Source organism: Pempheris klunzingeri, chromosome 5 (genome assembly GCF_042242105.1).
Source record: "Pempheris klunzingeri isolate RE-2024b chromosome 5, fPemKlu1.hap1, whole genome shotgun sequence".
Taxonomy (NCBI): Eukaryota; Metazoa; Chordata; class Actinopteri; order Acropomatiformes; family Pempheridae; genus Pempheris; species Pempheris klunzingeri.
In genome coordinates this window covers 10,856,370-10,865,841 of record NC_092016.1, presented here as the reverse complement: position 1 = coordinate 10,865,841, position 9,472 = coordinate 10,856,370, and positions in this window count along the sequence as shown.

Below are 9,472 nucleotides of genomic sequence, written 5' to 3'. Positions count from 1 at the left end.
AACCATCCCTTATCTCTGGTTGCACCAGTCCACCACAGCATATGGTAATACTGGATTTACAAGAGAGTTTTGCATAATTGTGAGTGATTATTTCAATTTGTCAACTATTTAATTTACTGGATGGGCCAAAAACAGAGAAGCTTATTCAATAAAATGTTCCCAGAATGTATTGTATTATTATGTACTAAAATTACATGCTAATAGAAGTATTCCTTTCACCCACCCTGAAATGTTATTACTGTAAATGTTCCAATATTTTGTTTCCTCACCTTTACATTCTATGTGCATTTTGTACAATATTAATATAAATTTACCCCACAACACGTATTTAGTCACAATCCAGACTTGGTACACATATTATCACCAAGTGTAAAGGAGGTCTGTCCTGGTCTGATCTGCTGTGTGCAGCAGTGTCTATGTTTGAGCTACACTAAAGGGCTAAACGGTGGATATTGTATCAGGACTTGAAATGAAAGGGACTAAACCTTCCTGCTCAAATCTGTCAAACACCAACCAGACTTGTTGAAATTAATATACAGACTCTCAACTGTCTGTATTTTTTATTAGTGCCAAAAACAGGAAAAAAAGCTTTATCGTGTAGCTTTGATGTCACTGACATGGCTTTGTTCTTGAATACGAGGCGTGGGACACTTCAGCTGAGATAAATCCGTGACAAAATGTGCATAAATAGAAGGCTTTTACATGGACACGTGGCAAAGATAAATACATCTCATCTTTTGTACTTGACTAAAAGATTGTACCTTTGTACACTGAAAAATCAACTGGATCTATTTACAGGCCAATGCAATTTACACAACTGTTACTATAATAAAAACTACTTCACTACAGCACAAATTTGAATGTCATTATCAAGTCTTTTTGTATTTATTGCTGTGATGAATATTATGCAAAGTTAACCTTCATGGTTTCAGTTGAGTAATTTATACATAGTCAACATATGTAGACAACTAAGCCTCACCAGGCTATGAACATGAAACACACATTCATGTGTTCTTTACAAAAGCTAAGCTACACACCTGTTCTTAAGATCCGCCAATAAAACATTATATACCAATAAAATAAAACGATATATACCAATAAAACGTGAAAAATGTGACTTTCTGATAAAGGGGGGGGTGATAGAGTTTTAGGTAACAAATAACCAAGTATTGGCTTTTACATGTAGAACAGTCTGTTATGGATACTCACCAATATGCTGTCCACTTTTGATTGTACAGATTTGCTACAATGAGAGAGAGAGAGAGAGAGAGAGAGAGAGAGAGAAAGCCAGGAATGTGAATAAATATGACTCAGATTAAAATAACACAGGAGATTTTTGTAGTTTCAACTAATTTAGTTTTCATGTCCTATCCCTGTTGTGAAACTAGTTACCAGAAAGAGTTTTCTATGAACAGTCAGTCAGGTAATCATGCATCACCTCACATTTTTTGAATATCATTTTTGTTTTGATTCTGAAAAATGGAATTTAAAGTGTTTCACAAATGTATTCGAAATCTAAAATCTCATTTTGATAAGAATTCAGAGAGTTTATTCTGTGCTTTTGTGGAAGCAACTCTGGCAGAAGTTGCAGCTTTAAGTCTCCTTCCTGGCAGATTGACTCAGGTTGAATGGGGACGGCCATCTTAAGCTCTTTCCACAGATGTTTTTGGGGTTCAAGTCTGAGCTTCAGCTGGGCTGCTCAAAGAAACTTATCCCAGAGACACTCCAGTGTTGTCTTGGCCTTATTCTTCGTGCTGAATAGTACACCCTCACCATAACAGCACTCTGTGGTTGTGTCCCTTTTTGGCAGGTTACAGAGTTTGAAAGGACGACTTTAAGATGAAGATACTCTGGAGAGAGTCCTGGTGGCTCCATACTTCTTCCATTTCACAATTATGGAGCCCAGTGAGCTCCTGGGAACATCTGAAGCTTCAGAAATGATTTTATACCCTCGTCCAGATCTGTACCTTGAGACCAACTGATCACAGAGGACCTTGGAGAGTTTCTCACACTGCTTGGCTTGGTTTCTGTTCTCAAAAGCCCAGTGGACTGTTGGACCTTATATATACAGGTGAGCGCCTTTTTAAAATCATATCCAATCATCTGAATTTAGCTGTAGCCTCTGTCCTCCTGCACAAATTCACAACTTCCTGCACAATGGTGTGCGAACAGTAAATTGATATTAAATTGAATTGATTATTGATCATAATTTTACATCATCATTGACAGGCGTAATGCCAGTGCCATGGACGCTACTTTTTTTTGTCCCACAGGCTCTTTTCACACCACAAACTTAAACTTGTCATGGTAGCATGGCGAAGCACAGGTGTAACTTAAACCATTAATGGTGGCTCTGTTCTGCTTGAGTGTCCTAGTGAGCCATGACAGTGTAACAACATGCACAACACCAGGACACCAGTTCAGCCATTAGTCATTCACACATTTTAACACCTGTGCTTCTCCAGCTGTGACATGATCAAATATCTTCTGTGATTTAAAAAAAAAAAAAAAGGCAGATTGTGGGATCTCTTAGGACATTACACAGTTCATACATTTCAAATCCAGAACTTGGGTTACACAAATAATATGGCTGACAGTAAATATACATCACTCTATGGGCCATAGAGAGATCTCTCATGGAGCAGGAGCATTTAAAGATGCAGAGCAAAGATTCTGAATACCTGAATGTGAATGACAGACTTCATCTTTTAAGGCACAAAAACAAAACAAAAAAACACAGTTTCACTTTGTCATTGCTCGTAAATGTTAATCTAATCTACATCTATTCTAAATTACATCTGCACAGCGTGCAAAAGGATGAAGGAGTCTGAACAGCATGTGCCATAAATAAAAGGTCAAGCTATCACTGGAATGATTATTACTTTTGTAAAGCCACAGCAGAGACCATGCATGTATAAAAAAATAAAAATAAAAATAAAAAAAGTGAACCGGTATGAGGGCATTAAATCAGGATGTCTCCGAGGAGCTGTCTGCTTTGACACCTGTCATCCCGAGCATCAGCACCACCGGTGGATTGGGTGTCATCTATCACATGGCCTCCTCTGGCTCGATGCTAATGATTAAAGCTACTAATGCTGCACATATAACGCGTTATAAGCGCACACACACATGCAGCGGGCAGCGTGGCTTCCCCCGCTGCTGCCGTGTTCCGGTTAAATATCCTCGGGTTAGCACGGGAGCACCCGTGTTATTTTCAGCCGCTTTGTGCAGCTCACAGCCTCCCTGCCTCTCCAGAAGCTAGATACGCTAATTATGAGGCTACGGCTAGCGAAAAGGACAGTGTGGCTGCCCGAGGATCATTTCCATCCTTACCAAATTGAATTCTTTATTTTGAACTGTAACGCGTTAGCCTCGGGCCCCTGGAGTCCTGGCACCAACGCTGGAAGAGAGCCTAATCCCGAGGCAGGCTTCTGACCAGGTTGTTGTTGATCATCAGCCATCACGATGGAGGGGTGGTGGGGGAGCTTTAACAAGTAGGCCTCATCCCCGGCTGTGCGCTGCACCGGACCCACCGCTGCTGGAGCGGCTCAGTCAGCTAGGACAGCCCGCTAAATCCACCACAGAGCATGGCTACAAACACTGTGATCTGACCCTCGCAAAACACAAAACCAAACCAAAAAAAACACCCGTGAATACAAAAGGCATTTCGCAGAGACCTCTCCGCTGCCGCAAATAGCACGCCTGCAGCAGCCAGCAGCAGCTACAGACGAGCTGTCTGCGTCAAGACGCACGCAGGACGCAGGGGCAGGTCCGGAAGTACTGAGGGGTGTCTCAGAAATAAAAGCATGGTGTTTTCAAATCTGCCTTTTAATGATAACCAGACGTCTAGATGTGCATTCAAAGAGTTTTGGCGTGCTGCACTCATTTGTTTCTGTTCATACTGACCATCAAATGATACCTTCCTCACACTGATAGTAACAGGGGTTGATTGTCTGTCTGTGCCAAAATAAAATCCAGAGTGTATCTGTTAGTATGAGTTAGTATGAGGCCTCTGCAGCCTGAATAAATCAAACCAAGCCTTCCAAAGTTACTAAACCACCTCTGGGTGTTTGCAGTAGTGGTGTTTTCTTTGGAATAGTAACACGAAATTGGGAATTTCATGCTAAAAAGACTAAAGACTTTGGCTCCTATTTTGGATGTGCATCAGGATGAGATCCTTTTATGGCCACTGTGAACAGGAGGAATGATTACAGCAAGCAAAACCTTCTTTCAGGCACATTTTGGCATCTGTTTTTAGGTATCCTTTAAGAAACACAGAGTGGTCCAGGGTTTGGATGTGCACCAGGTCTAGATAAAACTATATCTTCTGCCACTGGGTTTGCACATCTGGAATAGTATCTGAACATATATAACACAGGAGTCAAACTCTTTCTTAAATACTGCTCAGGAAAAATCAGTTTCTTTCCTTATTATGACTGGCTGCTTTCCTCAAAGCTTGTTATGTTGGCCAGTGTGTCAAATGTGGAAAAAGACAAGAGAGAAGTCGGTTTGCTGAAATGTAATAAAGAGGATCCGAAGAAGCAGTTGCCTCTCAGAGTTTTATTCTTGCATGCAGTTGCTTGATATGTCTCTGAGACAAAGACCAATTAATGTAGTTACACCTCAAGTTTTATGGGCAGCTTCAAAGAAGATCCTGTATGTTTATGGCACTAGCACCTGTTGAAAATACCTTCATCCTATCTTTTAACCTTCCTCCACTCCCACACAGTCTTCTAATCTACCTTTGAGCAAGCGAGAAGCTATAGGAGCTCCCTAACTGGCAAACTGGGAACTGTGACGCTCGATCAACCTGAACTGTACACTGACCAAACTTCAGCCTGCTGTGGTTTCTTAAGAAATATAAAGTACAAGCATGATTATGAAGTAAACAATAACAGCAGTGAATATGTAACTGCCATCAGACTCATGTTCAGGTCAGATTATTAGTCCCTTTTAAACCAGACAGTACAAAGAACACACGACCCTCAGGAACAAAATACAGACTGTAAATGTTCAAATTACGACCACCAAGAACTGTATGAAAATAGAGCTGAAATGATTGTTGAAATGAGTGTTGGGGAAGTGACAGTAACAATTTTATTTAGACTGCACATTTCATTACAGCTAAACTCAAACTGCTTCACATTAAAAGGCAAAAATCAAAAGTTTTGTGAGCACCATACATGAGAAGAATACAGAACCACAAATCGGTAATCCTGCAAACAAAGTACAACCATGCGCGCGCACACACACACACACACACACACACACACACAGTTTTGACTTTATTTGTAAATGTACGGTTGTCATGGACCTCAGGTTTCGTTTTTTTTTTTTTTATTAATGTCACATTTTGATAAATAAATGGATCACTGGGATGTTATTTTCTAGGCTTGTGCATGTTATTCTTAATTTGAGTTTTAATTTAAAAGTCCTGACGGGGTTTTTTCTTCGTGTATCCTGTAACTTGACGCTGGTCTGCGCGCTGCAGCTCCGCGGTCCGCCGGCAGGGGCGCTGCTGCAGGAAGCTGGCTGATCAGATAGTGACAATGACGGGTAAATAGCCAGGATGATATCACCTCACCGTGTAAACCGGTCATTTAGCGACGCGTGAATTAATCTCAACATGCACCAACATGTTTCTGTTGGTGCATATTGATCTGATCAGACTGTCGCTGAGGCTCCGCAGAGAGATTGTTCTTTGCTCATCACACAGCTTACTATTTTTTCTCACGGCTGAAATCTGAGACACAGCTGGCGGAAAAAAATAACCTGAGAGCATGAATTGGACTGAGACTGTCTGTACCAGATACAAATATAACCTTCAGTTATGTCACATCAGTAAACCTGCTGTAAATGGCATAAATCACACACTTGTCTAATTAATTTGATTAGAATTACTGTTTTTCTAATCTACAAATAATCAGTAAGGGTCAACATCCCCTTCCTGGAAATATAAATGTGAAAATTCAGAGGAATGAAGCCACCAGGTCAAGAAAAACAAGACCTAAATAAATTCTTTCATCATGAATTATTTTATGCTGCCATCTGTTGGTGGAAACCAGTAATGCCACTCCACTGCTCCACTGACACCACGAAGGCCATGAAACATAATGCAAGACAGCAATAGACTGAGACAGACATGGAGAAGGCATGTCTGTACAAGTACACAGTGACTTGGATGACTATCTCATAAGATAATAATAACAAGAGCAAGCAGATCTCACTCTCTATACATCTTTTTACCCTTTATCTCCTCCTGTCTGCTGTAACGTTGAAAATGTCCCCATCATGGGACTAATAAAGGAATATCTTATCTTATCTTATCTTGGACTTGCTTACAGACTAGAAGAAACGGGCACCTCACGTTGTTCATTTACAGAGCTCTGCTGTTGAAGCTCCCTGACTACCTCACATCTCTCTTCTCATTTAAATCCACTAACCTCAGTACATGATCCAGTGTCTAGCTAAGTTTAGAGATCCCTCACGGCCGCACTAATGTTGGCAGAACTGGATTCAGCTATTAATGCACCATTTGGATGGAATGAGCGACAATCTGCCCTCAAACTGGAGTCACTCATCACCATTAGAGAATTTAAAACCTTATTACCTGATGTCTTTTTTTGGTTCTTGTAACTGTTTCAGATGACAACTCTTTATTTCTTGTTATTGTTTAATTTTGTATTGTGTACATTTGGTAAATGGTAAAATGGTAAGTGGGCTGTATTTGTATAGCGCCTTTCTAGTTATTTCAACTACTCAAAGCGCTTTTACATGACATCCTCATTCACCCATCATTCATACTGGAGGAAATGTAATTTGGAGGAGACTGTTCTTTCATGCTCATTCACACACTGAAGCCAGCAAGGCTTCAGGAGCAAGTTGGGGTTCAGTGTCTTGCCCAAGGACACTTTGACATGTTGACCCATAGGAGCTGGGGATCGAATCTTAATACAAATGTTGCTAGTTGATTTCTGTTTGCTCGTAAGACTTGAAGCTGCTCTGCTCTAGTTGTGGAGAATGATGATGATGCTATTTTAAGAAAAGCCTGATTAGTGAAGCTATTTATATCACAATGTTGTTTTCTTATCATATACAATCTGCATCATATTAGTTATGAATATAGTTTAACTCCCACCGTTTGGCATGACTACGTTTTTAAAGCCAATTTCCGATTCACAAAAGTGAAGCAAGAGCCCTTTAATTTGTAGAGGGGTGAGTCTTTTAACTGACATCCATGAAAACACACTGTACATCACACAAATACACACTAATAATAGCTTGTCCTAAAACTCAGGAAGGGAGATATACTGCACAATTTGCAGAGTTTCAGAAACAATGAGAATGAAGACATAATTTTCACGAATTCTAATTTAATTTGTTCTGAATATAAAAATATTTTAATGTGTACTTAATAGTGCTTGATATGAATTGAATGTAAAAAATATAAAACTGATGGTTGTGAACAGAATACGAGCTCAAAATTGTTATTTAGTCCTCGCTATGCTGATGATGTTGTTCTTGTAACTGAGACATTAAAAGTATATTAAATATTGTTTTCTATCATTATCAGGGTCATAATGTTAAAATCATACATTTTAGTGGAATGTGTCTGATGAGAACACACTTTATACACATTTTAGTTTAACACTTTTAACATACACTGAATGCTGTGAATATTTAAAAGTATATATCATATAAATCTTGAGTATTATGATCGTAGACTAATCTGCAGTGATGTATGAAGAGGGAGTCATGTGAGGTGAGGCACAAGGTCAGCACGGAGCCGTTCATAAATATTACATACCTCACATATCATGTGATGATGTATAATCTGCTCTTCATGTTTTCCTTCTGTGCAAAACTGTAGGTTTTGGTGAGTTTTTCACTCTCTGGTGTATCACATTTAAATAAATCATTCTGTATCGTAGGTCATCGTAGGTATCTTGCAGCAAGAAACAACTGCAAGATATCATGAACCTGGTAAAACACAAAGATCTCTCGTACAGTTTAATACTCAGCAGGTCCTCTGTGGTGCCTTTAAACTGCTGCCATCATCTTACACTTATAAATGCAATTATACTTTGATGTTTTACATTTATTTCTTTTAAACATAATGTGTGTTTGTGGTGTTGGATGCCGTTGGTCAGTTATGTGCTGTGTCTTTCCAACATATTTGTATTTTTGTATTGGCTTTTCTGTGTGCAAATCAATTTTTTTTATGTGTATTTATGTTTGCATGCCCAGTGCCTCAAATTGCCATTTTAGGGACAAATAAAGGATTTTGAATTGAAAGGAACTGAATGATGGCATTGAACCTGGTAGTAATGTGAATATTTTCTAAAGCCTCGTTTTAGCCTTGTTGTAAACATGAAAACTATGAAATGATGTACAGTTGTAGGATTATATTGTTATTAGTCACCGTGTTTATGACTGAGTCTCTTGGGTTGGTTGTCACATTGCTTAGTACAGCCGAACTAGAGGGCACTGTTTCATCATGTCGATATCAAACATTTGGCCTGAGGTCATTTTGTGTAAAACAGACAAAACATTGATGATGAGAAATTTTGCTTTTTTTTATGGGTCAGAATAATTTTTAAATGTTCTGCTTTTTAATACAAGTTTGTTGGCAATTTGGCATTTCACAAGAAAGAGGAAGGTGACAGCTTTAATTTTCGCCTGTGTTTCAGTTGCTAGCTGAAGACATGCGGTAGCTAGCATAAAACCTTCATCAGGAGGTCAGGTGGGGCTTGTTGATGTTTCATTCATAATGACTTGTTATGAAACTACGGCTTAAATAAAAGCCAGATTTTTCTTTTTACTTCCCATTACAGAGAATAATTCAAAAAACAATCATGATTCACACTCATGGTTTAAACAATCAGACAAGTACAGTGAGTATTATAGAAAAGGCGATTTGTTAATTTTAAAACTGATTTGATGTCTCTAACTTTTAAATTTAAAGTAACAAATGTTTTTTCACATGGTATTACTGGAACCCCATTTATAAAGGGGACAACTAACCCCATGATGAGGTTGGTTGTCACAATGTGTGAGAGTGTCTTTGAGTGACTTCAAGTTCAGTTCAATCAGTTGGCCAAAATATCTCATTTTATCACTGTTGTAGCTCGATGAAGTAGATCTTTGCTCCAACATTTAGATATTCTTGACAATTTTGCTTTCTTTCCATAACGTATCTCACACATCCATCAAACCTTGTCATTTGCTGGCTTGTTAACAACACCGGAGGTGTGGAGCAGTGACACTTCATCTAAATCTCAAGAAAATGTTGTTTCCTTGTTAGTCATTGTTTTCTCACTCTATTTTTGACCCTCGGTTGCTGGCTATTCTGGACTGATTTATTTTACTGTCAATCTCCTGTCACTTCTGATTTGGGTTGGAAGGTCTCATCTCAGCAGTCTTTGCCCTTGCTCATTCCTCCAAATGTTAAGATTTACACAACACTCCTCCC